Source organism: Strix uralensis, chromosome 3 (assembly GCF_047716275.1).
Source record: "Strix uralensis isolate ZFMK-TIS-50842 chromosome 3, bStrUra1, whole genome shotgun sequence".
NCBI classification, from domain to species: domain Eukaryota; kingdom Metazoa; phylum Chordata; class Aves; order Strigiformes; family Strigidae; genus Strix; species Strix uralensis.
The window spans coordinates 61,761,139-61,786,743 of record NC_133974.1 but is presented as its reverse complement, the minus strand read 5'-3'; the positions used below and the strand labels follow the sequence as shown (position 1 = coordinate 61,786,743).

Genomic DNA, 25,605 nt, shown 5'->3' with positions numbered 1-25,605 from the left:
AAAAAGTGTGAGAGGGAAGGAGTGGCAGAGAGGAACTGTTACATATGGACCATACCCCTCAACCTCCCCTGCAGCACTCAGGTAGTAGTATAGGACTCAGGAGTGAAGGAGTGAAGTTGAGAGGACTCAGGAGTGAAGGAGTGAAGTTGAGTCTAGGAAAGAATGAAGAAGTATTTTATAAACTTTTGGTTTTGTTTCTCACTACCTGATTACATTTTAATTGGCACTAAATTAAATTAATTTTCCCCAATTGAGTCTGCTTTACCCACAACAGTAATTGGTAAGCAATCTCCCTGCTTAATCTCAACCCACGAGCTTTCCCATCCTGTTTTCTCCCCCTGTCCTGCTGAGAAAGGAGAGTGAGAGAGCTGCTGGGTGGGAGTTTGGCCCTTAGCCAAGGTTAACCCACCATACCATCTACTCTTCATTCTGGAACAGCTGATTTGATATTATCATGTGAAGTTTGCAAACATCATGATATGCTTACTAGAAACAGAAGAAAATGTCCCAATGATATTTTTAGTTACAGCCTATGGAAATCACTTGGTCTTTTTATAAGAAGTGCCTAAGAAATACCTGAAGGCAAGGAACACAATCCTTTTACAATCCAAGAAATCTAAGGTCTCACTGAAGTCAACGCAGGGAGATGAATTTCAATAATCTGAATTGAAGCTATGGTGTCTAAGGTTGCCTAGCACTTCACAGATGTACCACAAAAAATATAATTAGAAAAGGCCAAAATATACTACATCATAAAATATTCATTAGAAATTAAGACTCAAACAAATAGGCAAGCATTCTGGAGGATTGATCTCTCAATGTGGTGAACAGCAAATGGTGAATTCTATGTGACATTATTTGTGCAACAGTTTTCAATGTAAGATTTTGCTTTTAGTGTAAAACTCAACATGGCATGATCAGACTCAGGCTCTGCAAAGACTTTAACCTGCAGCTATTTCAAGTATTTAAAACAGTTTACCCATACTAACACACTGCTTTACATCTCACCAGTTAGGTCAATCTCAGTTTATTTACCTACTGACTCAATCGATTAAAATGAACATTAAGTTTAAGGTACTGCAACTAAAAGAACTCTTAACTTCCAGTGTGTCAGCCACCCAACTCTAGCAAAACTAGTCTTTGCCAAAGTCCATATGCAAGATGTGACACAGACTGTTTCTCATTGTATCTTGGCCCCTGTGGTTCTCTCTACTGCCATTTAACTACTATGAACTCAGGCACTGATGAGTCTTACTGGCATTTAGCATTTCTAGTATGATTCTTAATCTCTGGAATAGGTCATGGCACTGTACTTCACCAGAGAGTAACAGGAATGTCTGAGATGATACAGAACAAAATAATTTACAATATAGTGATTTCCAAATAGCCAACTGTATCTCTATGATACACAGTAAGTTGTAAAAACTTTAATTTCTATAATTTAAATTTTAATTATTTTAATAATTTTAATTTTAAAGTAATTACTTGTACTTAACCGCTTGTAGGTCTGTACCTAATCATACAATAAGAGAGTCATAAAATGGTTGAGGTTGGAAGGGACCTCTGGAGATCATCTAGTCCAACCCCTAAATCCAAACAAAACTTTAGATGAGCATTTCTTTTAATTGAAACACATATTTAATTGAGCTTAGCCTTGTCTGTAAAGAGTCTGTAAGGAGTCAGACTGCTAGTATGTAAGGCCTAGAAACAGTGTTCTAATACACCATTCTGACGATACTGCTCTTCAACAGTTTAGTAGCCTCTGCAACAGCAACGAACTCCTATCTTCTTTTGGTGGGAGTGCAAAAGAAAAAAGAAAAAAATGCCAATATCATTAGGTGATTAAAGAAGGTTTTTAAAAAATTACCTATTGTCTCCATTGTTCCTCAAAAGAAGGAAAGAGAAGGAACACATAAAGAATGTAACATTGATACCCTGAAATTACTTGGAATAAGAATTAAGTCAATCTGAAGAGCTTTACTATATTTTAATTTCACTTTTAAAATGTTTTGTTTGTCCTGGAACTATTCAGAAAATCTGAGGAAATTTGCTAGACAGTTTCATCTGAAAAATATTTTAGAGGCTAAACACAGAACGGAATTTACCAGTCTTCCACAGCTGTGCTGTTAATTCTCTTCATTTCAATAAATGCTTGCAAACCAAAAAATCTGCTCCAGGACAAATGAAACCTTTGACCTGTAATGAAGTCCTTCAGTTTCTTATTTTTGATGGGAGAAAAAAGGAACCCTTCAGTTTCTCATTTTATCTGAGGAAAAAAAAAAAGTTTTTATCTCGAGGCAATCCAAACAATTTCCCACTACCCTTTGCCCCATTTTTTTTACTTCATGGCCCAATGAAAGATGGATTATTCACCCAGACACACTTGAGAATGATTCCCATATTTCTAGAATCCCTGGTCCTCTTTCATGGTTATATCTTCTCACCCTTAAAATTAATGCTGCCTAATTCCAGTGCACATGAATTATTTGCAGAGCAAATGATGACTATCCTTTTTCAGATTAAAAATCTAGCTGCTGCAGGGAAGAAGAGACTGTGAGAACACTGAAGTGAGGAACAAATGTTTGAGCTAGATAATTTAAGTGGGTCTACAACTGACTGTTAGTTTGGCTACTTACCATAAACCACAGGTGTCTCCATGGTGCAGTGTTATTTGCTGTTTTCTAAGAAAACAGGAGTTTCTGCTTGGTAAGAGCAGGCCCCCAGGACATTGTAGAGTTTCTGCTGAAGTTCAAAGCAGGGTATGAAAGCACTGACTATCCATCAGGACATGAACTTCTGTTACATTCACACTTTCTTGTGTGGTACAAATATTTATGTAGCTTTCAGCACATTTAATTTAAATTAATTTCCACAGAAGTTAAGTAACTATGTTTTCCTGGAAATCTATCTAGGCACAGGATGACCTTGTTTTTAGTCAGGGTTCTTCTCATATGTCTCCATGAAATTAAAGCTACTTCTCAACTCATTTTCTCTTTTGAGTTATCTCCCTATTTAGATATACTGACTCTTTTTATTGCTTGTCTGTTATATAAATTACTTTAGTCTGTAATTTTTTTATTGATGCATGACATCAATTTGGTGCAAAATTGTACAAAAATTAATTTACACGGTTAAAAAATTGACCTTGCATGCACAGGTGTTTGAGTTAACTTGATGAGTGGAAGCAGTATAGACCACAGAGATTGGGAATTCAGTTATTAATAACTAACCTAGATTATTTAAAGTTAGCTCAGAACATTTGCACCTCCCTGCTGATAGCAGTATAGCTAGGGCAATTATTTAATAAATACTGCTTTGGACCACTGAGGATCTACAAAAAACAGACTGGTCATGTGTTTTTGCGTACTGGTCATGTGCTGTGACTGGTTTCCAGTTGCTTCATCTTATTGAGAAAACTAAAATACATAAATATTTACTAATAGTACTTTTTCCATACAAGCATTAATTATATTTGCCACCGGGACAATATGCAGTCATGACTGGATGGAGAAATGACCTCTGCAATCATGAGATGATTCTAGCAATGTATACACATTTTGTGTTTTGCTTTATAGTTTAGAAAGATGATGTTTTATAATCTGCCACATATAAACATTTCAGTAATGTACATATAAACATTTCTACAATGTAAACCATTATTTACAAATTATATTGACTGCAGTTTCCTTACAGCCATGTTACACACAAGACACTGTATCTTACTTTCATGTGTAAATTGAGAAAAATGACAAGCGACTATTTTTGTGAAATGTCTCACCTGATTGGGAGATCTGGATGTTATTATACAGGATATCTGACTTGTCTGTACAGGCTTCTATCACAAATCTAATACCGATGGCACAATGACACTTTCTATATTTAAGCTTGCTTTATAGGTAAAGTGTCCAGTGCAGACTGTCTAAGAAATTTTCAACAGAAATTACAAACTAAGGTACTTCTCATGAATGGGACAGGGGTTTGGTCCCTATTATCTACCTTTTGTCATCATTTTTGCCTATTTTTCAAAACAGAATACGTTCATGTTAAAGTGGGAACTGCAGGGACCGTAACCCCAGTTCATGTGAGATGCCTCATTTAGTTTTAGAGATGATATTCCTGGTCTCCCTTCGCTGTCAGTGGAGGAGGAGAGAGTATCCCTAAATTCATGTAGAGCATAAATTAGTGTACTATGAATTGGCCTTTGGGGGAACTTGTCTCTCTCCTCTGGTTACATAGGGAGCCATCAGGACTAGCTTGTGAACTTAACACACCAGAATAGAACTAATTATTTGGCAAGGTCTCTGCATTTCCCGTTTAAGAAGTTCATTTGATAAACTGCATGGTGAGCCAGCAAATCACAACTCTAAACTGCTTAAAACTGTTTTCTCTAGTGATTTTCATCTTGCCAAATAATTAATATGGTTTGAAGTTTTTCTGTGCTCAACTAGATGCATGTAATTCTGCTTAACTCTGGAGAAGTTCAAAATATCAGCACAGAGGGAAGAGAAAATAAGTCTCTAGGAGTCTCTCCTAAATTCTTCTGGGAATAATCTGGGAGGTGGTATGGGCTAGGAGCCATTCTCAAATTATAGTTTGAATGGGACAATTCTTTTCTGGAGGATGAGATATTTAAGTAGTGTAAAGTAATGTAATATTATTAGTTACACTATACTGTTACTTTTTAAATAGTTGCTAATAATTCAATAACAGTGTTTCAACAGTATGCCCATACCAGTGGCCTCAGAACTAGAGAACAGGTCCCAGCAATTCCTAGTTTATTAATACAGATGTGTCCTTAAAGTACCCATGTGAACAATACTTCTGACAGTGTAGCTCAAAAACTACTTTGCAAACTTTTGTTTTTGTTTTTGGTAATCTGTGTATTTAAAACTCATTCCATCCAAGTGCCACCTTACAGTTGAATACAGAAGTTTGTGTGTTGAGTTTTGTCCATTTCATTACTCCAGTTTCAGCTGACTGGAATAAGAGGTTAATGATGAAAATTGTTATGAAATTATCAGACCATTTCATTACAGTTACAATTCTAGACTCTGCTCAATACAGTATCGTTTTACAGTAAAATGAGAAAGTGTATGATATTTTAAAAGCATTTAAAAATGTCTAAAGTAACAGTTGTAAGCCCTAATACACTGCACAAGGCAACTTTTCCCAGACTAACATACAGGCATAAATTAGTACCATATTGTACACATGTTGTATGAAGATAATATACTGCCAAGTAGGAAATGTCATCCTAAAATAGAAAGCCACATTTCCTCAGGATATTGATCTAGCTTAGCTGGATTCTATAAAAGACAGAAAAGTGGATAATGTAACTTCAGACATGAGAAGTTATTAAGTGAATTGACTGTTGGAGCAGTACCTAATCCTCAGTCCCTACAGCATGAGAATCTCTCGGGTCAGATTGTTTTTATAGCTCTAATCTCCTAATGCAGCTCACTTTTGGGAAGGAGGATGAACTCTGAAGTGATTAACTTTCTGTGGTGCCCGTGTCATGTATTTTTGCACAATTATTTGCTTACTTGCTTCCCAAAGTCATAACACAAAATGCTTGAACTCCTCAATTCCCTTTGAACATTTTTGTAAGGACTTTATTTCTAGTCATACTGCTCTAGCAGTAATTTCTACTATGGAGGGTTTTGCTTTCAAGTTCATGGTGGTTTAATATCTAAAAGGCTTAATCAATGACTTACCACACATGTGAAACAAGCTATGACTAACATTTCAACATTACATTAATGGTTAGACATTTATATGCTGTAGCCTGGATCCTGCTATACAAGAAACAGCAACAGTAGTCTCAGTGGAACTATGTTCATGGACTGAAAACCAGCCATCTGCAGTTTGTGGTGTCTACAAGGATAGAGAAGACAGTACCAGTGCACAGTAGCTACTGAACACAATTAAGAATAAAAATCTCAACTCCACTTTGAGGACACACATGGTTATTCTTATGGCCCCCAGAAAGATGTTAAAGGTTTAAGATAAGACATTATTATACGAAGTACATCTTCTCTGCCTCATAACCGGTGTCGATAATGTACAAAATATCATGAATTGGTGCATCTTTAAAGGAGTACAGAGACCACTACTACAGCTGAGAAGCTGATAAGTAAAGAGGATGAGGGCATGATCACGTAGACTTTTATACAATAAACTGTCCCACAAAACTCAAGTTCTTGATCAGCACAAAGCAGGTTTTGGAGAATGCAGTATTGATCTTTCTGCAACAGAAGTGAGACAACATAAACTGGGAAAGATATTTTTTGACCACTATTCTCTTGCATGGGCCCACTCAAGAAAAGCTAGAATATGCCTTGAAAAATGGTTACACTAATTCTTTTTTTCCGTATCCTCCTATAATTCTACTTGATCTGATTTATTGCTTCCCCTTCTTCAACTTATTTAGCTGTTTTAGTACTCGCTCAGATCACTTTCCAGGGCTCACTGCTTTTTATATACTCCAGTACAAAAATGTAGTGTGTCATACAATCACATAAATTAGAAGAGTAATAACAATATGTTGTTCCTTCACTTATTTTGATACTAACTTGAATCAGAGATGTTTAAAAATTCTTAATGCATTAACACCAAAGATATACAGATTCTAATCACTGCTAACATAACTGTTTTAACTAATTAGCATAAGATTACAATGTGAAGACAGAAGTAACTCATTCCTGAAAAAGAGACATTTAAAAGGATTTTCCTACAATAAAATCTCAAAATATTTTCCTTCTTTCTGATCAGCGTCAAATGTAATAGACAGCAATTTACAGCATAAACAGATGGATGATAAGCAAATATAATAGTTTGTGCTTTAATGCCATGGCAAATACCTGCATTTCTTTACAAAGTACAGGTAATTTTGCCTCCAGACCATTATCTGACTTGCCAGCATAAATGGACAGAATAAATCAGCACTAAGACCTATTACAAAGACACTATGGTTTTGCTTTAAAAAATAAAGAACATTTAATAGTGCAACTGAGGCTAGACAGAAAATGTTTTGATCTCCTGGATTTTCCCATACAAACCATTTTTCAGGAACAATTCAAAATCATATAACAATGGTAGAGGGCAAAACACAGAGTGGGCTGCCACAGAACCAGACTTGCTGTCCTAAACAAGACCCTCATTTATTGCTAGATCTTCATGTGATTGTGCGGTTAGGATGAATGATGACCATTAAATACAAAGACACCTCCATCAGTTCTGAGGTACCCAGGCTACAGGTTGGTTGAGGTTAGGAAAGTATGTGATGAAGTATCACTACACCCTTGCCTGGTTCTTACACTCTTCCCTTGGTATTTGCTGTTGACCAGTGTGATTAAACAGGCTACTGGGCTGGATAGACTTTCCTCTGGTACAGTTTAGATATTGTTATATTCTCAAACTTTGTCATTTCCTCAGAAAGTTACTAACAGTTTATGATTCTATGTCAAGAACTGGAAGTATAAACCTTTCTTTCAGTGCCTTATGATCATAATAATAGCAACACGCTCAGAACGTAATGTATTACCACATCTCTCTCTGTTTTCCCTGAAGAGCCAAACAAAACTACTCAGCAAGAGTAGTTCTAAACCTGAATCTATGATCTCCCTCTCAGGGCAAATTCCTCTTCTCAGCTCTGCAGTGTGAATCTTGTTTGCAGTTTACTGCTTTATTACCCATTGTATTTCCATTTCTCTCAGTATTGCAGGTCAAAGTTCTTCCTCAGAGCCACTGTAGAATACCTGATACAGATCCACAGACAGAACACCTAACATAGATCCAGATCAAAGATCTGCAATAGAATAGCTAATATATGTTAGTATACACAATACAGACTGAGATCAAATGAAAGAATTTTTGCCTTACTTATTTTAAGATCTCCCATAAAAATGCCTTACTTATTGTAAAATCCCCCATAAAAATGATCTAGACTTCTCTGGCAAAATTATACTTCATTTTCTTCCTAGCCATCCAGATGAGAAGTAGGCCACATGCAAGCATGCATCTACACTCTTCCTAGATACAATCCCCTTATGAACTCCACTTTTTCCTTTTCTCCTCCCTAAACACAAGAACTCAGTGGGATCATGTGATATTTTTACACCAGTTGTTAGCAACATAATTGTCTCTAAAGCTTGTAGCAACTTGAATTTCCCTCTGGAGAGGTGGCACATAAACTATCAAGGAATAAATAAATAAGTAAACTAATTAAATTATAAAGAGAACCTATTAGAAGCCCTTATAGAGCTTACAATGGCAAAGGAGCCCTATGGACAACTGTAAGAACCCTGGGAAGTTTGAGGAGCTCATTGAACATACCATGTACTCATAGTTGGAGCTACTTTATGGGATCTTTTATCTCTGCTCTTAATAGGATGCTGAACGCTGTCCCAAGCAGATGTACTTCTTAAGGCAGCTCAAATCACTAGGTATTCATGCTTTTGTTCCCAGAGTTAAGATAATAAAGCACATAAATTACAAAATGTTTGCTTAATTGCCATTGTCATAATGCTGGGTTTTCTATTTAAGTTTCTTGGTATACAAAAGAAAAGAAGACAAGATTTATGGCCTTTTGGGCAATATTCAGACTATTTTCTTTCTACTTTCAATATTTTATAGAAAACATATATGTACTTCCCATGCAATGGTTAAGAACTATGTGCTGCAATGTTCAAATTTTCCTGATGGTCCCAGATTGCCCAAAGCACATGCACAGTTAACTAAGGTGTGTACACAAATCTGTGATACTGATTACACATTTTTACCAACACAGGTAATGAATAAAATTCAGTTTTAGTGTCCCTCCTATTACTCATTCATTTGATATTCATTGTTTTAACACTGACCATAATGATATCTATTAGGTTTTACAATGGATGTCATTTATCCTTTCATAAGAATTCCATCATAATTCAGCATAGACAGTAATATATTCATTATGATGGATCTTTTCATTAATAATGTGGATTTGTATCCACATTATCCAATATAATATGTGGCATTGAAGCATTAATTAACATCCACTTATTTTAAAGTGGCAGTCACTACCTGCCTAGAGCAAAATAAATCCTGCTATGTAATAGAACCACAGAATCAGAGAATGGTTTGGGCTGGAATGGACTAGATCATCTAGTTCCAACCCCCCTGCCATGGGCAGGGACACCTTCAACTAGACCAGTCTGCTCAAAGCCCCATCCAACCTGACTTTAGAACACTTCCAGGGAGGAGGCATCCACAACTTCTCTGGGCAACCTGTTCCAGTGTCTCAACACCCTCACAGTAAAGAATTTCTTTCTTACATCTAATCTAAATCTACCCTCTTTCAGTTTAAAACCATTACCCCTCTTCCTATCCCTACACTCCCTGATAAAGAGTCCCTCCCCATCTTTCCTGTAGACCCCCTTTAAGTACTGGAAAGCCACTATAAGGTCTCCCTGGAGACTTCTCCAGGCTGAACCCCAACTCTCTCAGCCTGTCCTCATAAGGGAGGTGCTCCAGCCCACTGATCATCTTCGCAGTCCCCCTCTGGACCCACTTGAGCAGCTCCATGTCCTTCTTATGTTGGGGGCCCCAGAGCTGGACACAGTACTGCAGAGGAGGCCTCATGAGAGAGGAGCAGAGCGGGAGAATCACCTCCCTCAACCTGCTGGCCACACTTCTCTTGATGTAGCCCAGGATACGGTTGGCTTTCTGGGCTGCGAGCACACATTGCTGGCTCATACTGAATTTTCCATCCACTAATACTCCCAAGTCCTTCTCTGCAGGGCTACTCTCAACCCACTCATTGCCCAGTCTGTATTTGTGCTTGGGATTGCCCCATGTGCAGGACCTTGCACTTGGCCTTGTTGAACTTCATGAGGTTCACACAGGCCCACCTCTCCAGCCTGTCCAGGTCCCTCTGGGTGACATCTCCCTTCCCTCCAGCGTGTTGACTGCACCACACAGCTTGGTGTCATCAGGAAACTTGCTGAGGGTGCACACAATCCACTGTCCATGTCACCACAAAGATGTTAAACAGCATCGGTCCCAACACCGACCCCTGAGGAATGGCACTTGTCACCGCTGTCCACTTGGGTATCGAGTCGTTGACCACAACTCTTTGAGTTCATTCATCCGGCCAATTCCTACACATCAAGTGGTCCATCCATCAAATTCATGTCTCTCAATTTAGAGACATGGATGTTGTGCGTGACAGTGTCAAATGCTTTGTATAAGTCCAGGTAGATGTCAGTTGCTCTTCCCTTATCCACCAATGCTGTAACCCTGTTGCAGAAGGCCTCCAAATTTGTCAGGCATGACTTAGCCTTAGTGAGGCCATGTTGGCTGTCACCAATTACTTCTTTATTTGCCATGTTCCCTAGCATAGCTTCCAGGAGGATCTGCACCATGATCTTGCTGGGCACAGAGGTGAGACTGACTGGCCTGTAGTTCCCGAGGTCCTCTTTATTTCCCTTTTTAAAAATGGGGGTTATATTTCCCCTTTTCCAGTCAGCAGGAACGTCACCAGACTGCTACAGCTTCTCAAATATGATGGATAGTGGCTTAGCCATTTCATCCACCAGTTCCCTCAGGACCTGCAGCTGCATTTCATCAGGTCCCATGGACTTGTGCAGCTTCAGGTTGCTTAGATGTTCTCAAAGCTGATCTCCTACAGTGGGCGGTTCATTCTCCCAGTTCCCGTCTTTGCCTTCTGCATCTTGGGCAGTGTGGCTGGAGCACTCACTGGTGAAGACTGAGCAAAAAAGTCAGAGTACCTCAGCCTTCTCCATATCCCATTTCCTTCCCTAGTCTTTTATCATGGATGTACCTATAGAAGCTTTTCTTGTTGCCCTTGACATCCCTGGCCAGATTTAATTATATCAGGGCTTTGACCTTCCTAACCTGATCCCTGGTTGCTCAGACAATTTTTCTGTATTCCTCCAAGGATATCTGTCCTTGCTTCCACCCTCTGCAGGCTTCCTTTTCATTTGAGCTCATCCATGAGCTCCTTGTTCACCCATGCAGGCCTCCTGGCATTCTTACCTGATGTCCTTTTTTGGGGTTGCATCGCTCCTGAGCTTGGAGGAGGTGATCCTTAAATATTAACCAGCTTTCTTGGGCCCCTCTTCCCTCCAGGGATTTATCCCATACTACTCTGCCAAGCAGATCTCTGAAGAGGCCAAAGTCTGCTCTCCTGAAGACTAGGGTAGCGAGATTGCTGTGTTCCCTCCTTGCTGCCCTAAGGATCTTGAACTCCATCATTTCATGGTCACTGCAGACAAGGCTGACCTTGAAGTTTAAATTTACCATATACTTTAGGCAAAGTGAAAACATTTCAGTAAATAACCACTGTTTTCAGTGCTTTATGAAATGCTGCAGCAGTAGCATACATGCTGTTAGTATTTATGAAAAGTGGGCCTTCCCACACTAAAAAACAGCACACTTCTAACAGGCAAGAAACTCTGGAACATCATTTTCAAAAACATGGTTGACTATAATCAATTTTCACTTATTTCTGCTGTGGTTCTCTACATCTCTGAGCATCACAGAACGATCTCAGGTAAATAGAGAATCTGATAGATGGCTTTTCAGCTCTCTGAAGATTTTGGTATTTGGATATGAAACTAAAGTTGTGCTGTAAAAATGTCAGAAGGACTTTAGTAGGTCAGATCAAAATCTGTTTAGACTATTGCCCTCTCTAAACTTAAGAAAATATTCATAATGTTACTAAGTAAATAATTCGTCATCTTCAACTCAAAAAACCCTGGATATTTTCAAACTGTTCAAAATTTCTGTAATTGAAAAATGCAGTCTTTTGCTTTGTTACAGAGCAGAACATAGCTACACGTTCTGCATATCTTTTATGCAGAAATAGACAGATAATGTCAAATTTTAAATGAAAATAAAAAATAAAACATGCAAAATACATACAAAAAACCTACATAACAATTTAAATAAGTTTTTCTGTGTTAAAAACACGAGGAATCTTTGGAAGAAAACAGAAAAATTCTTTTTTTTAGATTTACTGTAAGCTTTTACTTTAGCTGCATCCATGAAAAAAGAGACTTTCTTGTCACAAAACTGTTCATAGATCTATTGAACAACCATTTTCTAAACAGAATCTGCAGCATTTAGCCATCCAAAATACTAAAAGACAGCTTGAAGGAACTATCATGTAAAAATCTTGAGAGGGAAGCAGAAGCACTTACCTTTTGGAACGTACAATATGTGATCAGATCAGTTAATACTCTGTACAATACATCTATAGATGATAGCTCAGAATTATCTTACTTGGGTGCACACAAGTCTGTGGGAACGGATGGGTTACACCCAAGGGTGCTGAAAGAGTTGGAAGATCTTGGCGAACACATCTTTCACTACCTGAAATCATGGCTAACTGGGGAGGCCTCACTGGACTGGAGGGTGGCAAATGTGACACCCATCTACAAGAAAGGCAAAAAGGACGATCCAGGAAACTATAGACCTGTCAGTCTGACCTCAGTGCCAGGGAAGGTCATGGATCAGGTCATCTTGAGTGTCATTAAAAGTCATATAATGGACAACCAGGGGATCAGGCCGAGTCAGCATGGGTTTATGAACGGCAGGTCCTGCCTGACAAACCTGATCTCCTTCTACGACAGGGAGACCTGCTTATTGGATGAGGGAAAGGCTGTGGATGTTGTTTATCTTGACTTCAGCAAGGCCTTTGACACCGTTTCCCACAGCATTCTCCTGGCAAAACTGGCTGCTCACGGCTTGGATGGGCACACGCTTTGCTGGGTAAAAAACTCTCTGGGTGGCCAGGCCCAAAGACTTGTGGTGAATGGAGTTAAATCCGGTTGGCGGCCGGTCATGAGTGGTGTCCCCCAGGGCTCAGTTTTGGGGCCACTCCTGTTTAACATCTTTATTGATGATCTAGACAAGGGGATCGAGTGCACCCTCACTAAGTTTGCAGATGACACCAAGTTGGGTGGGAGTGTTGATCTGGTCGACGGTAGGGAGGCTCTGCAGAGAGATCTGGACAGGCTGGAGCGATGGGCTAAGGCCAACTGTATGAGTTTCAATAAGGCCAAACGCTGGGCGCTGCACTTGGACCACAACAACCTCCAGCAGCGCTACAGGCTTGGGGAGGAGTGGCTGGAGAGCTGCCAGTCAGAGAGGGACCTGGAGGTGTTGATTGACAGCCGGCTGAACATGAGCCAGCAGTGTGCCCAGGTGGCCAAGAAGGCCAACGGCATCCTGGCTTGTATCAGAAATAGCGTGGACAGCAGGGACAGGGAAGTCTATCTTACCCCTGTACTCATCACTGGTGAGGCCGCACCTCGATTCCTGTGTTCAGTTTTGGGCCCCTCACTACAAAAAGGACATTGAATTACTCGAGCGTGTCCAGAGAAGGGCAACGAAGCTGGTGAAGGGTCTGGAGCACAGGTCTTATGAGGAGCGGCTGAGGGAACTGGGGTTGTTTAGTCTGGAGAAGAGGAGGCTGAGGGGAGACCTCATTGCCCTCTACAACTACCCAAAAGGAGGTTGCAGAGAAATGGGGATGAGTCTCTTTAACCAAGTAACAAGTGATAGGACAAGAGGTAATGGCCTCAAGTTGCGTCAGGGAAGGTTTAGACTGGATATTAGGAGGCATTTCTTTACAGAACGAGTTGTTAGGCATTGGAATGGGCTGCCCAGGGAGGTGGTGGAGTCCCCATCCCTGGAGGTGTTTAAGAGTCGGGTTGACAGAGCGCTGAGGGATATGGTGTAGTTGGGAACTGTTAATGTTGGGTTGATGGTTGGACTGGATGATCTTCAAGGTCTTTTCCAACCTAGATGATTCTGTGATTCTGTGATACTTCTCAAAAGCAAATATAGAAAACACTTCATGGTACTGGAAAGAAAATAGAGAAGCTAAAAAATTACTTACAGGAAAAGTAGCTAAGTTTTTCATATTTGCCTAGAGTAATACTCTCAATGGCTATGAGGCAAGTATATAAATGGTAGACTGAAAGTACACTAGAGCCAGTAAAAATATTTATAAACAAATATAACATAAGGGGAAAGCTGCTGCTTTCATTATTTTAAATAAACCATGTGAACTTCACAGATATTTTTTCCCACAAAAATTTGCATTAAAAATTTGGAAGCTTATTTCTGATTTCATTTTACTTTTGTCTCTAACTTTCAGAAAAACATTAGGTTTCCAACTCTGTAAATCATATTAACAACCATGTTTTGTCACACATTTTCATACAGGTTTCACAGTTTGATGAGACCACCACTAAACAGTGAATACACTTTTATTTAATTTGAAATTGAGACTCAATGCAGGGACAGTCAGGAGATACTCTGAGATTTGGAGAGCTCTTCTAACCCTCCCGAATCTTTCTATCATTTATCTCTTGAATATTGCAGGCAGAGGGATGTTTTGTTTCATGGAGTTCTGGGAAGGCTTGCTAACGATGATGATTTACTGATAAGGTCATCTACTTGATCATATTCATGAAGGGAATAAAAGATTTTGAGTTCCTGTATTTGTGCCAAATGTTAAAACTTTTCTACTACTGCTAGCTGCTTTCCAGTAACAAAGGAAGGAAATAGGAGTGACAGATCTGCAAAAGTACACTGCGGTAGCTCAGAAAATCTCCATTAATGCCAGACAGGCTCAGACACTGTCTAAACTCTGAAACAAAGTATCTCACTACAATTTTTCTAATGTAATATTTGAAAATGTTTAGTGGAAAAAGCCAAACCAGTATTTTAATGAAGAATTGTCAGCTAGCTTCAATATAAAAGCTTGAGGTTTGTTTAAGAAAGGTTGCCTTGATCATTCCTATACTAAAGTTTCTAAGTTTTTTTTATCATCTCATGTGGCTAGTTTTATTCTCTTGCATCCTTTGTGTCATACATTCATATTTTTGTTCAACAGATGAGACAAATGTATAAAACTAATTGTATTCAAATGTATATGTATGTGTATATATTTTACATAAAAGACACGTGACAGTGACAAAACTGGATTTCTGTGCACCTACCTAAACTGAACTAATACATCAACTATGAAAGAGAGGAATAATTTATTGGACTGCACATCACATAAGATGAATCTCTGCAACAAAACTGTAGAAAATTCTTTCTCAAAAAGACTTTTCATCACAGCAGACTAAACAGAATTAGCTCACACATTTAAGTAATAAGACACAGCTGACCAAACAACGTATCTACTTATTTAATCATCTTTAAAGACATCTGTTGTTACAAATCTACTTCATAAGTTAAAAAATGCAGTTTCAGTCCACCAGTTTTATTAGTTTAGACTGCCTAGGCTTATTAAGTTAGGAAATCTTGTTTCCACAGCTAATGACAACAGAATACTGATCTACTAGTTTGCTTTTCAATTTTACTTTTTTTAGTTTTCCATCTATTTTTTTTTAACTTGGCAAACATTTAAAATTACTAGATGTATGTATAGCTCTGCATTGTTGCATTATTTTAAAATATGTATGAAGAAAGAGTTCTTCTATAGTATGACATACTTTGATCATTTGAGCTTCAAAAAAACTACAAAGTAAATGAAATACTGCACTATGGTTCTTCTGGAGCATAGAAGATACAGTATTGATGGAAAATTATGGATTTCTATTCACTGTATTTATATCCATTAATATTGCTGCAAACATGCCACCCAGTTCACAGCAAAGCAAACATACAACTATATACGTTTTGCCTTACTGACTGCACAGTAAAGTATGCAATGCAGTAAGGCACAGCTCTCCAGGACACAGAGCAGGAAACCTTTTGGTATGAAGCATACTATTTAAGAGAGGCATGGATATAGATAGGATTGATGTGTGGACTGGGTAGTTGCAGAGCTTAAAGCCTTTCATTTAAGAGAGTACTCGCTCCATGCCACACTTTTAGAGCAAACTATCATGGATAACTGAGATATGGTTTGGGAATATATATATAAAGCCATTGCTCTTATGCAATTTAATTTTAAAAATTGAGTCATAATCAAAATCTTCTTTCAGGATAGTAAATTGAAGGTATGTATCTCTGGCACTGTTTAATTAATAAACACACTTGAAATGCTTAACTGGGGGAGGGCGGAATGACCAAAAAAGCCCAGAAGAAAACTGACACGGAAAGTTGTTAAAACCACTGCCTTCACTCTGATAAATTTTCCTGTCTCCAAGAAGAGTTAAACTAGCCAAGAAACTGGTCCAGGAGTGTCTATGTAATTCATAATATTTAATACTTAAAGGTTTCAAAAGCTTGTAATAAAATAATGAAGAATATTGGTTATGTTACAGTTCCTCTATCTTGCTCATTTTTCTGAGGAAATTACCTCTGGAAAATAAATTGATAGGGCTAAGAGGGCCAAACAAATAAACCAAACTCTTCAACTAGGAAAAAGGGTTCACCTGTATCATAATACAGAGTGCCTCTGAGACTGAAAAGATACCAATCAGAAATTCATCCAGCCATCTCAGGAGACAGGGGTGGTACTCCACATATTGTGAGAAATGTTAGGTACTTCTAGCAAAATATGCAATGTTCAGGCAGGGCCATTAAAAAAATCCCACAAACCACAGAACAACCCCAAACATAAGTGCAAATATATTCATCTGGGTAAAACAATCACCTGTATCTACACATGCATGCTATCTGCTCTCATTGCTGTCACTCCTGTCAGTCTGAAGTTGATAGGTAATGGCCCTATGATTCAGGGAAACTGCTGAAGTGTGTACTCAGGCTTCAGTTTGAAAGATGGGTTCATTTATCATCATAATAAGCTATTACCATTGATAGGTCACAACTCATTGAAGAGACAGTCAGTCTAATTGGCTCAATTCAGTTAGCTCTGGATGTGCCTCAAGGAGATGAGCAGTGCTTTGCAGGTAATATACAATCACCCAACAAACCACTTGTTTAATAATTCATCACAGTTCAGACTGGGGTTCTAGCACATGATTATCCCTTCAATATGCCAAATATCTGGTCTTAACCCTTTTGTCTCTTGGGTCCGGAAGACAAAGGCAAATTCATTCTGTAGTTAGGGTAACCCTTGCTTCTAGAAACTTACTGAATATTTGAAATTTCCACTGAGGTTTGCTTTCTAAAGAAATTTGTTGTAGTTAGCTAGAGTCTCTCTCTGGAAAATAAATCTTTGCCCCCATCATTTTCTCCTGTTAAAGGTCAGCTTACAGTATGTAAACTTAATAGGAACGCAAAGTAATGGAGCTTATTTTGCCTTCTAGAGACTTAACAAAGCAGTATGGGTCCATTCAGAAATATTTAGCAATCACATAATGATAGGGTAGATGAGACAGAGAATAGTCTATGTAAGACACAGGACCTACAGGATTTAAAGGATGCTTCATACTCTCTTCAGATATTGTCACTCACAATATTAAAATGTTTAGAATAATGATTCTGTGAAAAGAGAAGTTAAAACTAAACCAATAATTCAAGCTTCTGATCACTATTGTACTACTTTCTTGTCAGTTCCAGTTGCCATTTCATTGTTCAATTCTTTGTCTGTATACTGCAGCCATGCTGAAAACTTCCTTTGCAACTGCTTTATTGTCAAAGGTTTTAAGGTTCTATTTCTTCCACCACTTTCAATGGTGGCATGGTGGGTTGACCCTGGCCAGCAGCCAAACACCCATCTTCCTCTCACTTACTCCCCCTCCCATGGGATGGGGAGAAAATAGAGGGAATGTGAAAAGACTTCTGGATGGTTGAGAAGGGTTGGAGAGAAAGTCTTGACGCTGTGCAAGCTTGTTCACAGCAAGAGCCAAAACACTGTTTTAGCCACAAATGCAGAGCACAGCACCATACACACCACTGTGAAGAAAGTCAACTTCAGCCCAGCTAGACCCAGTATAAATGTTAAAATATTATGTTCATATCAGACTATCTGACGGTCTACCTTTCTCTTTTTCTTATTAAACTGAAATATACAAAAGTGATAATTTTGATACTTTTTGGATGACTGACTGGAAATTTAGTAAGCATGGAATATCACCCTCTGAAAATTAGTGTTTCTAAGGCACTCACAGTATAATGGCCCCACCACTCACCAATCATTTATGAAAAAGTCAAGATTATATAAAATTTACAAAATTATGCATTTAATTTTTATTATAATTAGTTGTGGTGCTGGTTACTTCTCCCCATAAACAAACATAAAATAAAATTAAAAGCAGCTCTTTGTATACACTTTGAGTGTCAGGTTGAGCTTTCTTTCACTAGTGATATCTTAACTGAATTTGTACCATTTTTAACCACTGATAAACCACTCTCCCTTCTTCTATACTCTAGATAGTAATGGTGCTTTGTGTGTTAAAAATGAGTGACTCCTGACAACATTTTGTTGTACAAATATACAACCTTTTTGTTAATGATAATGGATGTAAAATGCCATTAACAAAGTTAGTTGGATTAGGTCTCTCAGACCTATGAAATTATTAAAAATTCACATGACAGCCATACAGTGAAATATGCGTCACACAAATTCACACGTGTATATCTCTTAATTGCATCTGTACACAGGTGACTAGTGCTTGGATTTGGGAACCTGTGCTACGCTGGTTTGGTTTTAAAACTTCTTAATGACAGAAACTAACATTAGTCAATGAAGTTTAGGCACCAAAACTTAGTTTCTGAAGACAGATGAGAAGAAAAGCAATGCTAATTCCTGTATGTAAAATGGAAATAATGGAATTTATCCATCTTGTAGAGAAGCTGCATGTCAAGAACATTTTGAGATTGTCAGATGCTACTGAGCACACCAGACTTCAAAAACAATATAGTGCAGATTGGAAGTGCTACAAATGGTTTTCAGAAAAGGCTGTTTCCCTTGTGCACCATCAGAAATTCTCAGTACTTTTCCCCTTCTGCATGCTGCCTTTTTGATGTGGAAAGCAAAAGTTGAACACCACAAAATTATAAAACTAAAGCTCAGTGGCATCACGTAGTTTTACTAATGAGTTATAAAGTCAACAATTTCAATTACATTCTAACTCAAGTTTTTGTAATTCATTTAAATTTAAAGTAAATGGGGGGGGGGAGGCAGGTAAATCAAACAGAAATAGCAACTCAGTTATTCATAAAGGGAAATCTGGAAGCTGAACTGAACGCTACCTCTTTGTGGTTCTCATATTTTGAGAATGACCTTTCAGTAGCCCTTATGTATATCCTTTTGGTGATGGACATAGATTCCTTCATCATACTTCTGTGTAACCCAGTATCTGTCAACTACATGTCTGGACTATAAATTCTGTCTGAGTAATGTAAGTGGATGAGTAAAACTCCATTAAACCCTTTACTTCTAGGTAACCTGTGATCAGCAAGGAACTCCTAATATAATTCTTAAAGCAAATGCTTATTTGCTGAAGAAGTACTTAGCATGCAAAGGCATAGAAGAGGAACAAAACCCCCATGTATCCTCCCTTTCATAAACTTCAGTTTTCCTTTGCAGTCTTAAGTAACCACTGTTCAATTTAGCTATCTCTCTCTTATGAATCAGCATCACCATACTTTTTTGCATGTTGATTATCCCTCAATACAAATCACCGGATATATCAATTCTTTTCAACTCAAAGACTTCTCTTTTTCTCCTGCTTTGTTGGATCCTTCAGTATTTTAGTATTTGGGATCAGATATAAGAAGAGTAAGACTTTTCAATCAGCCAAGCACATTCCCCAATTTACTTTCTTCTTCATTATTTCCTAATACCCCTCTATTCTCTCACTAGCATTCACAGCCCTTCTTTTGTGAAACTACTTTATTTCCTGCTTGTTTCTCCATTTTTCAACTGCCACTATTGATTAAAACCCTTGCCTTCAAGGCAGACTTGGGTAAGCAGGTAATGCAAAGGACACTTGAGATTTATGAAATAATTTCACCGACAATAAATTTACTCTTTTCTCTACAGTAGTATAAGATGATTTTAGCCCAAAGAAATTAAATGTATCATGGCATACATGAAATACTGCAGTCAGTGGACTCAGCTAGCCAGATTCTGAGTCCTGTTTCAGCTCATTTCCAAGGCACAAAGAGGCCGTAACAGTCTACTGGGCATCCTTAGTTTTCCTTGCAATCACAATAATGGCTGTACTTGAACTGCCTCAACAGGCTATCCAAACATCATGAAAAGCACTAATGAGGAGCAAAGTGTGCAAAATTTTCTTATGTCTTGGTGGTTCTTTACAGTCACGGGTAGCTGAACCCCAAATAGAACTGTACTGATATTGTTACAATTTGTACTGGGGATCAGGGAAAATTTGGCTAGCCACAGCTGCGAAAAAATGCAGGGACCTACCCCTGTCTCATTTTGTGGTGCCACGCTGACAGAGTATTTCAGCAAAGATAAAGAATTTAAACCCAATCATGTAATACAAATTAAGAAAACAAAGAAAGCATCAGTCAGCTGTGGTTCAGACCTTTAAAATGTTTTGCTCTTCACTAGTATTCCTGCTATGTTTGTCTCACCCTTTCATTACTTGAATTTGCCTATTATCTCAATTTTTAGAAGCTATAGTGAAGTAAATGCTAATAAAATAAAAAGCACATTTGGTATAAGTTGAAGACATCTTCATACTGTCGACTAAGTCCGATTACCGTGGTGACTTAATTTCAGTCAAGGCAATTTAGATTGTGATTTAAAATAAAATTACATTATTTATATTAGTTTAAGGTTTACTTGTTAAAAAATGAAATCTAAATAATAAACTAAACCAGCTTTTTATCAGATGAATGCATGCAAATATGAAAGACAAAAGATACTGAAGTAGATGTTTTTACAAAAGATGTTTTTCTTTAGGTTCAAATGAATAATTTTCATTTTCTCCCATGTGTTGGCTGTTGACACTACTTAAAATCTGAGGATCTGCAGCAACTCTGAATAACTTCAGGGGCGTTACACCGGATGGAGATTTCTTGCATACTATGTGCTGTTGATGCCTATTACTATTTCTTTTACAAATATGGATAACATCCATATAACTTAACTATTTCATCCCACTCAATCTTATAAGACATTAAGAATCAATAAAAGTCTGTACAAAATTGGTTTTGATACATTATACCTTATACTTGAGGATCACATTCCCTACTCCATTTACTTTTGCAAGCTTGGGGATGTTCTTTGTTACACATTCAGATCTGGAGCTGAAACTCATTTCTGTGCAGAGGGTATAAAAAAGGAAGTATTGGATTTACCATCACTGCAGAAAAATCCTGTACACAGTTAGCAGATACTTCAAAGCACTGACATTATGTTACTAAATGGTGGCCTGATAGACCTCTGCACTAGGGAACCAAATATTCTACATAAGGTCCTAAACTGTCCGTATAACCAGCTGAAAGAAAGAAGTATCTTATAAAGGTGCACCTAAGTTTCACTATTTCACTTCCCTGACAATAAAAGCAATACAGACACATGCTCAAAAAAATTAGTCTGCTGCCTAAATTTAAGACACAGCCTAGTGTTGGAATCATGTAGGCTAGGTCACTCACTGCTTTTCATGAAGCCAATGAATTTCAAATAAACTGATGGTAGAAAAACGTGGCTTCCAATAACAATTTCATTTGCATCTCATCCGTTGATACCAAAAGGTGTTAAGTTAGATTGTTCTCCTTCTTGAGGCAGGCAGTAAAAGCAAGAAAAAGTCATGGATCTAACTCTATCATGTCCTGTGAACAAGAAAGTCTTGAGATCTGAAACCATGACAATACTAGATGAAGCTTTCTGGGTTTAGATGCATTAATAATTTAGGACAATTGATTCTGGCATTTCTGTTCCAGCTGATTATTGTATTATTTACGCTTCTTTATGTTTTGGGTTTCAACTCCCTCCCTCCCCTCTGGGAGCTGCAGACTGCAATTTGCTTTGCATTATTCTGCCTTTTGCATCAGAATTGCCTAAGAAATGAAAACAAATGGAAGGAAATAAACATAAAAGCCACAAGGACCTAACTTATGATTATTTTATAATTCAATATTTAATCCTATGAGGCATTCTGGGCAGTCTGCAACAGATAATATGTCACAAAACAAACTGCTCACTCCATCCCACTCTTCAGCTTTCCACAGTAGAGTACTTTTAAAGGGCTGAGAGATTTTTAAAGTTTGTACATATTGACTACAGGCTTATTACAGTGTCTTAATTTCTGGACTCAAAGAAACATTGCCTTCTATAAGTCAGCAAATAGGTTACACAGCTAATTATAAAAGAACAGGAAAAATAAATGAAGTGACGGTGTTAAGTCAAACAAGTCCCCTTCCTGTTCCATATGCACAGACTCTACACAAAATGTTCAGCTGTTGTCTTGGTTTTAACTAGAGGTCAGAGAAAGAACAATGTATTCACCTTATGGTTGCTTAAGTCTGTGGAGTTGACAAACAAGATGTGCTAGAATTTTTCCAAGAGATAACAATGCCTTTTGTTCAAGTATCTTTTGCTTTAAGTTTCAACATATTCTGACTTTATGAACAACCAAATTACATTAACTTTACTTACACTGAATGGGATCACGCTGCACAACTAGTTCAAATGACTCCTGTAAAAAAACATTTGATGCAAGGAACTTCTTAATCCAAGTAAAACCTGTCATTAAGCATATAGTGGTTCTGAGCAGAGGTGTTTTAGGGCTCACATCATGTTGCTTGCAGTGAGTAATGGCAGCATTAATATCTGCTCAAAACCCAGATAGAGGAATTAGGGGGCATATATTACCTATTTTCTGTATGACTGTTAGGTGTTGAGACCTAACAATGGTCAGAGACCTGTATTCTGGGATGGCTACCACCTGAAGGTTGAACTAACCCATGACTGCTGACCAAGGGCAGTGCCCTAACCATCTGAAAGAGTCAGGGTAAATGTCCATTTTCATAGTGGCCCTTAGCAGAAAAAGGGACATAAAATTTGCAGCAGCAGAGAGAAAATAAAGCAGAGAGACTTTCTCTAAACAAAGATGGGTATTTCCTTATGGAATCTCAAGTGGCCTCAGCTGTCCCTCATGTGTGTGCATCAGGCGGGGAGTCATATGTTTATTTAGATATGCTCCATATCATGTTTTCTTTTGGCTAATCGTAAATGGCTTCTACTCAGCATACAAATTATCAAATTGCGTTTTGATGAAGTGTTAAAAGAAAAGAGGTGGAGTATATACATAATGTCAGACTTCTGAAACATCACAAACACCTGACCCTTCTATACTGACTTTAAAGAAACAAATGTTTCATGTCATCCTGCTGAGTTTGGGATGAAATTTTTAATTAATTTTATACTTTCCTTTCAGTGCTCTGAACATCATCAGAATGTAACTCAACACTTTCAGGCAAATTTATAAAAAATTTTGGCATGGACACAAGTTTAAAACAAAGTTATAGATCCGTTGTCAAAATAATTTAAGAAACTGCTAACAAAAAACAAATGGGGTTTTCAAATACCTAAAATGTAATTACAGTTGATAGAATAAGACAATTTTTCAGTAACTAGAAGCTCTAACAGATCACGAGTCCTCATGATTGCTGCAATCCTCAGTTCAGTAGGCTGTGATAAGGTAGGCAGGCAAGAAGATAAACTGTTTTATGATACCTATTAAAACGTTAATACTAGCCATTTTAAATCTGTTCTCCCAAATTGTCCACTAGATATTTTATTTCTAGAAATTAAATTCCTTCAGATTACTCCCAAATGTATTCTGCATCAAAGACAGTGCTCAATTTTTCACTCCAAATGCATATTATACAGTTAGACATGAAAAATACCTGACTTTTTAAAAAATTACCTGTATCTGTACAACAAAGTTGAAGTTTTGGTAGCAGCATATATATTTAGAAAACTAAAAGAATACGGTGATGTTCAAGTAATTTCCTCAGGTTATTGTCCCACTCTGATATAAACAAGAATCCTGTACCATCTATAGCCTCTTGTTATTTATAATGTTTCCTTAGAGACTCAGTCAAAGACCAGTATCACATAGCCTAATGTCATCCAGATTTAGACAAAAAAGAAAAAGCTGAAGGCTGCACACTCAGAAGCATCCTATTTATAATGCTTTTTTCATCCAAAAGAAGCATTTGGAGATGGATGTAAAACAAGCAGATAGCACACATATGGCAATCAACATTGTGGAGTCATATGCACAACATGCCAACTTTATATTAAAAGAATTATTTTAAATAAGGTTTTTGAGCTATATTTGAAAACTAAGAAATGCAGGATAGTTACTCAATTTTATTTTGGGAATAGTATTTAAGAGCAATAATTTTAACAATACAAAGGAAAGGCAGTTTTCTATAACACAAGGTTTATAAATTACAATGGAAGTGTACATCTTGATATAAGATTTCTTAAATGATTCTCTGTATTCCCTATGACTAAAATTCTTTAAAAAGCTTGCCTGCTCTGAGATACCAACTATTCTACTGTAGCACAGCTAGCAATCACTCTCAAGAAAGGATGTTTTTATCTAGTTTCAGCTATTTGGTTTTATCCAGTTACAGCCTGTGCTGGATTTGGCTGGGCTAGAGTTAATTTTCTTCATAGTAGCTGGTATGGGGCTATGTTTTGGATTTCTGCTGAAAACAATGTTGACAACACAGGGATGTTTTTGTTATTGCTGAACAGTGTTTATGCAGAGTCAAGGCCTTTTCTGCTCCTCACCCCACCCCACCAGCGAGGAGGCTGGGGGTGCACAAGGAGTTGGGAGGGGACACAGCTGGGACAGCTGACCCCAACTGACCAAAGGGATATTCCATACTCTATAGTGTCAGGCTCAGCATATAAAGCTGGGGGAAGAAGAAGGAAGGGGGGGGACATTTGGAATGATGGTGTTTGTCTTCCCAAGTAACTGTTAAGCATGATGTAGCCCTGCTTTCCTGGAGATGGCTGAACTGCTGCCTGCTGATGGGAAGTGGTGAATGAATTCCTTGTTTTGCTTTGCTTGTGCATGCAGGTTTTGGTTTGCCTATTAAACGGTCTTTATCTCAATCCACGAGTTTTCTTCTCATTTTTACCCTTCTGATTCTCTCCCCCATCCCAGCGGGGGGGTGGGGAGTGAGGGAGTGGCTGTGTGGTGCTGAGTTACTGGCTGGGGTTAAAACACAACACAGCTATTCAGAGAAATGTTTTACTGAGTTTACAAATAAGGACTCTCAACATTCCATCTCCCTTTCCCTTTCCATAGCATAAATCATATGGCCTAAGCATGTCATTATGACTATAATTTACATGATGCAGCATGACAGTTAAGATGTACTGTGGTAATTTGTGAGTGCTTTCAGTATTATTGTAGTATCAAAAATTTATATGGTTCAGTTATTAAGGCAAATTGCTTCATTCATACACAGATATCTGACAGTAACCACAAAGGACCTCCAAATTACACTGAAAAAGTATCTTCCATGTTCAAATAATTTGTGCACATTCTTACCATTATTTTGTTCACTGAATAGAAGCAGGATGAAATTCTGTCTGAAAAAGTATCAGTTCATATCTCGGGGTAAATTCACCAGACATGGAAGATTATAGAAGAAACTCTCCCTTGCCCAGCTAAATGGGCCTGACTATCTTTAACAATTTATAGCCATGAACAGGATGCCCAATTCTTT

At 37.9% G+C, this 25,605-nt stretch overlaps 1 protein-coding gene across 4 annotated transcripts in view; it reads right to left on the bottom strand.

The window, feature by feature from the left end:
• Window positions 1–25,605, bottom strand: part of LAMA2 (laminin subunit alpha 2) — a 391,575-nt gene that overhangs the window by 193,217 nt on the left and 172,753 nt on the right. The gene's annotated exons all lie outside the window — the stretch shown is intronic.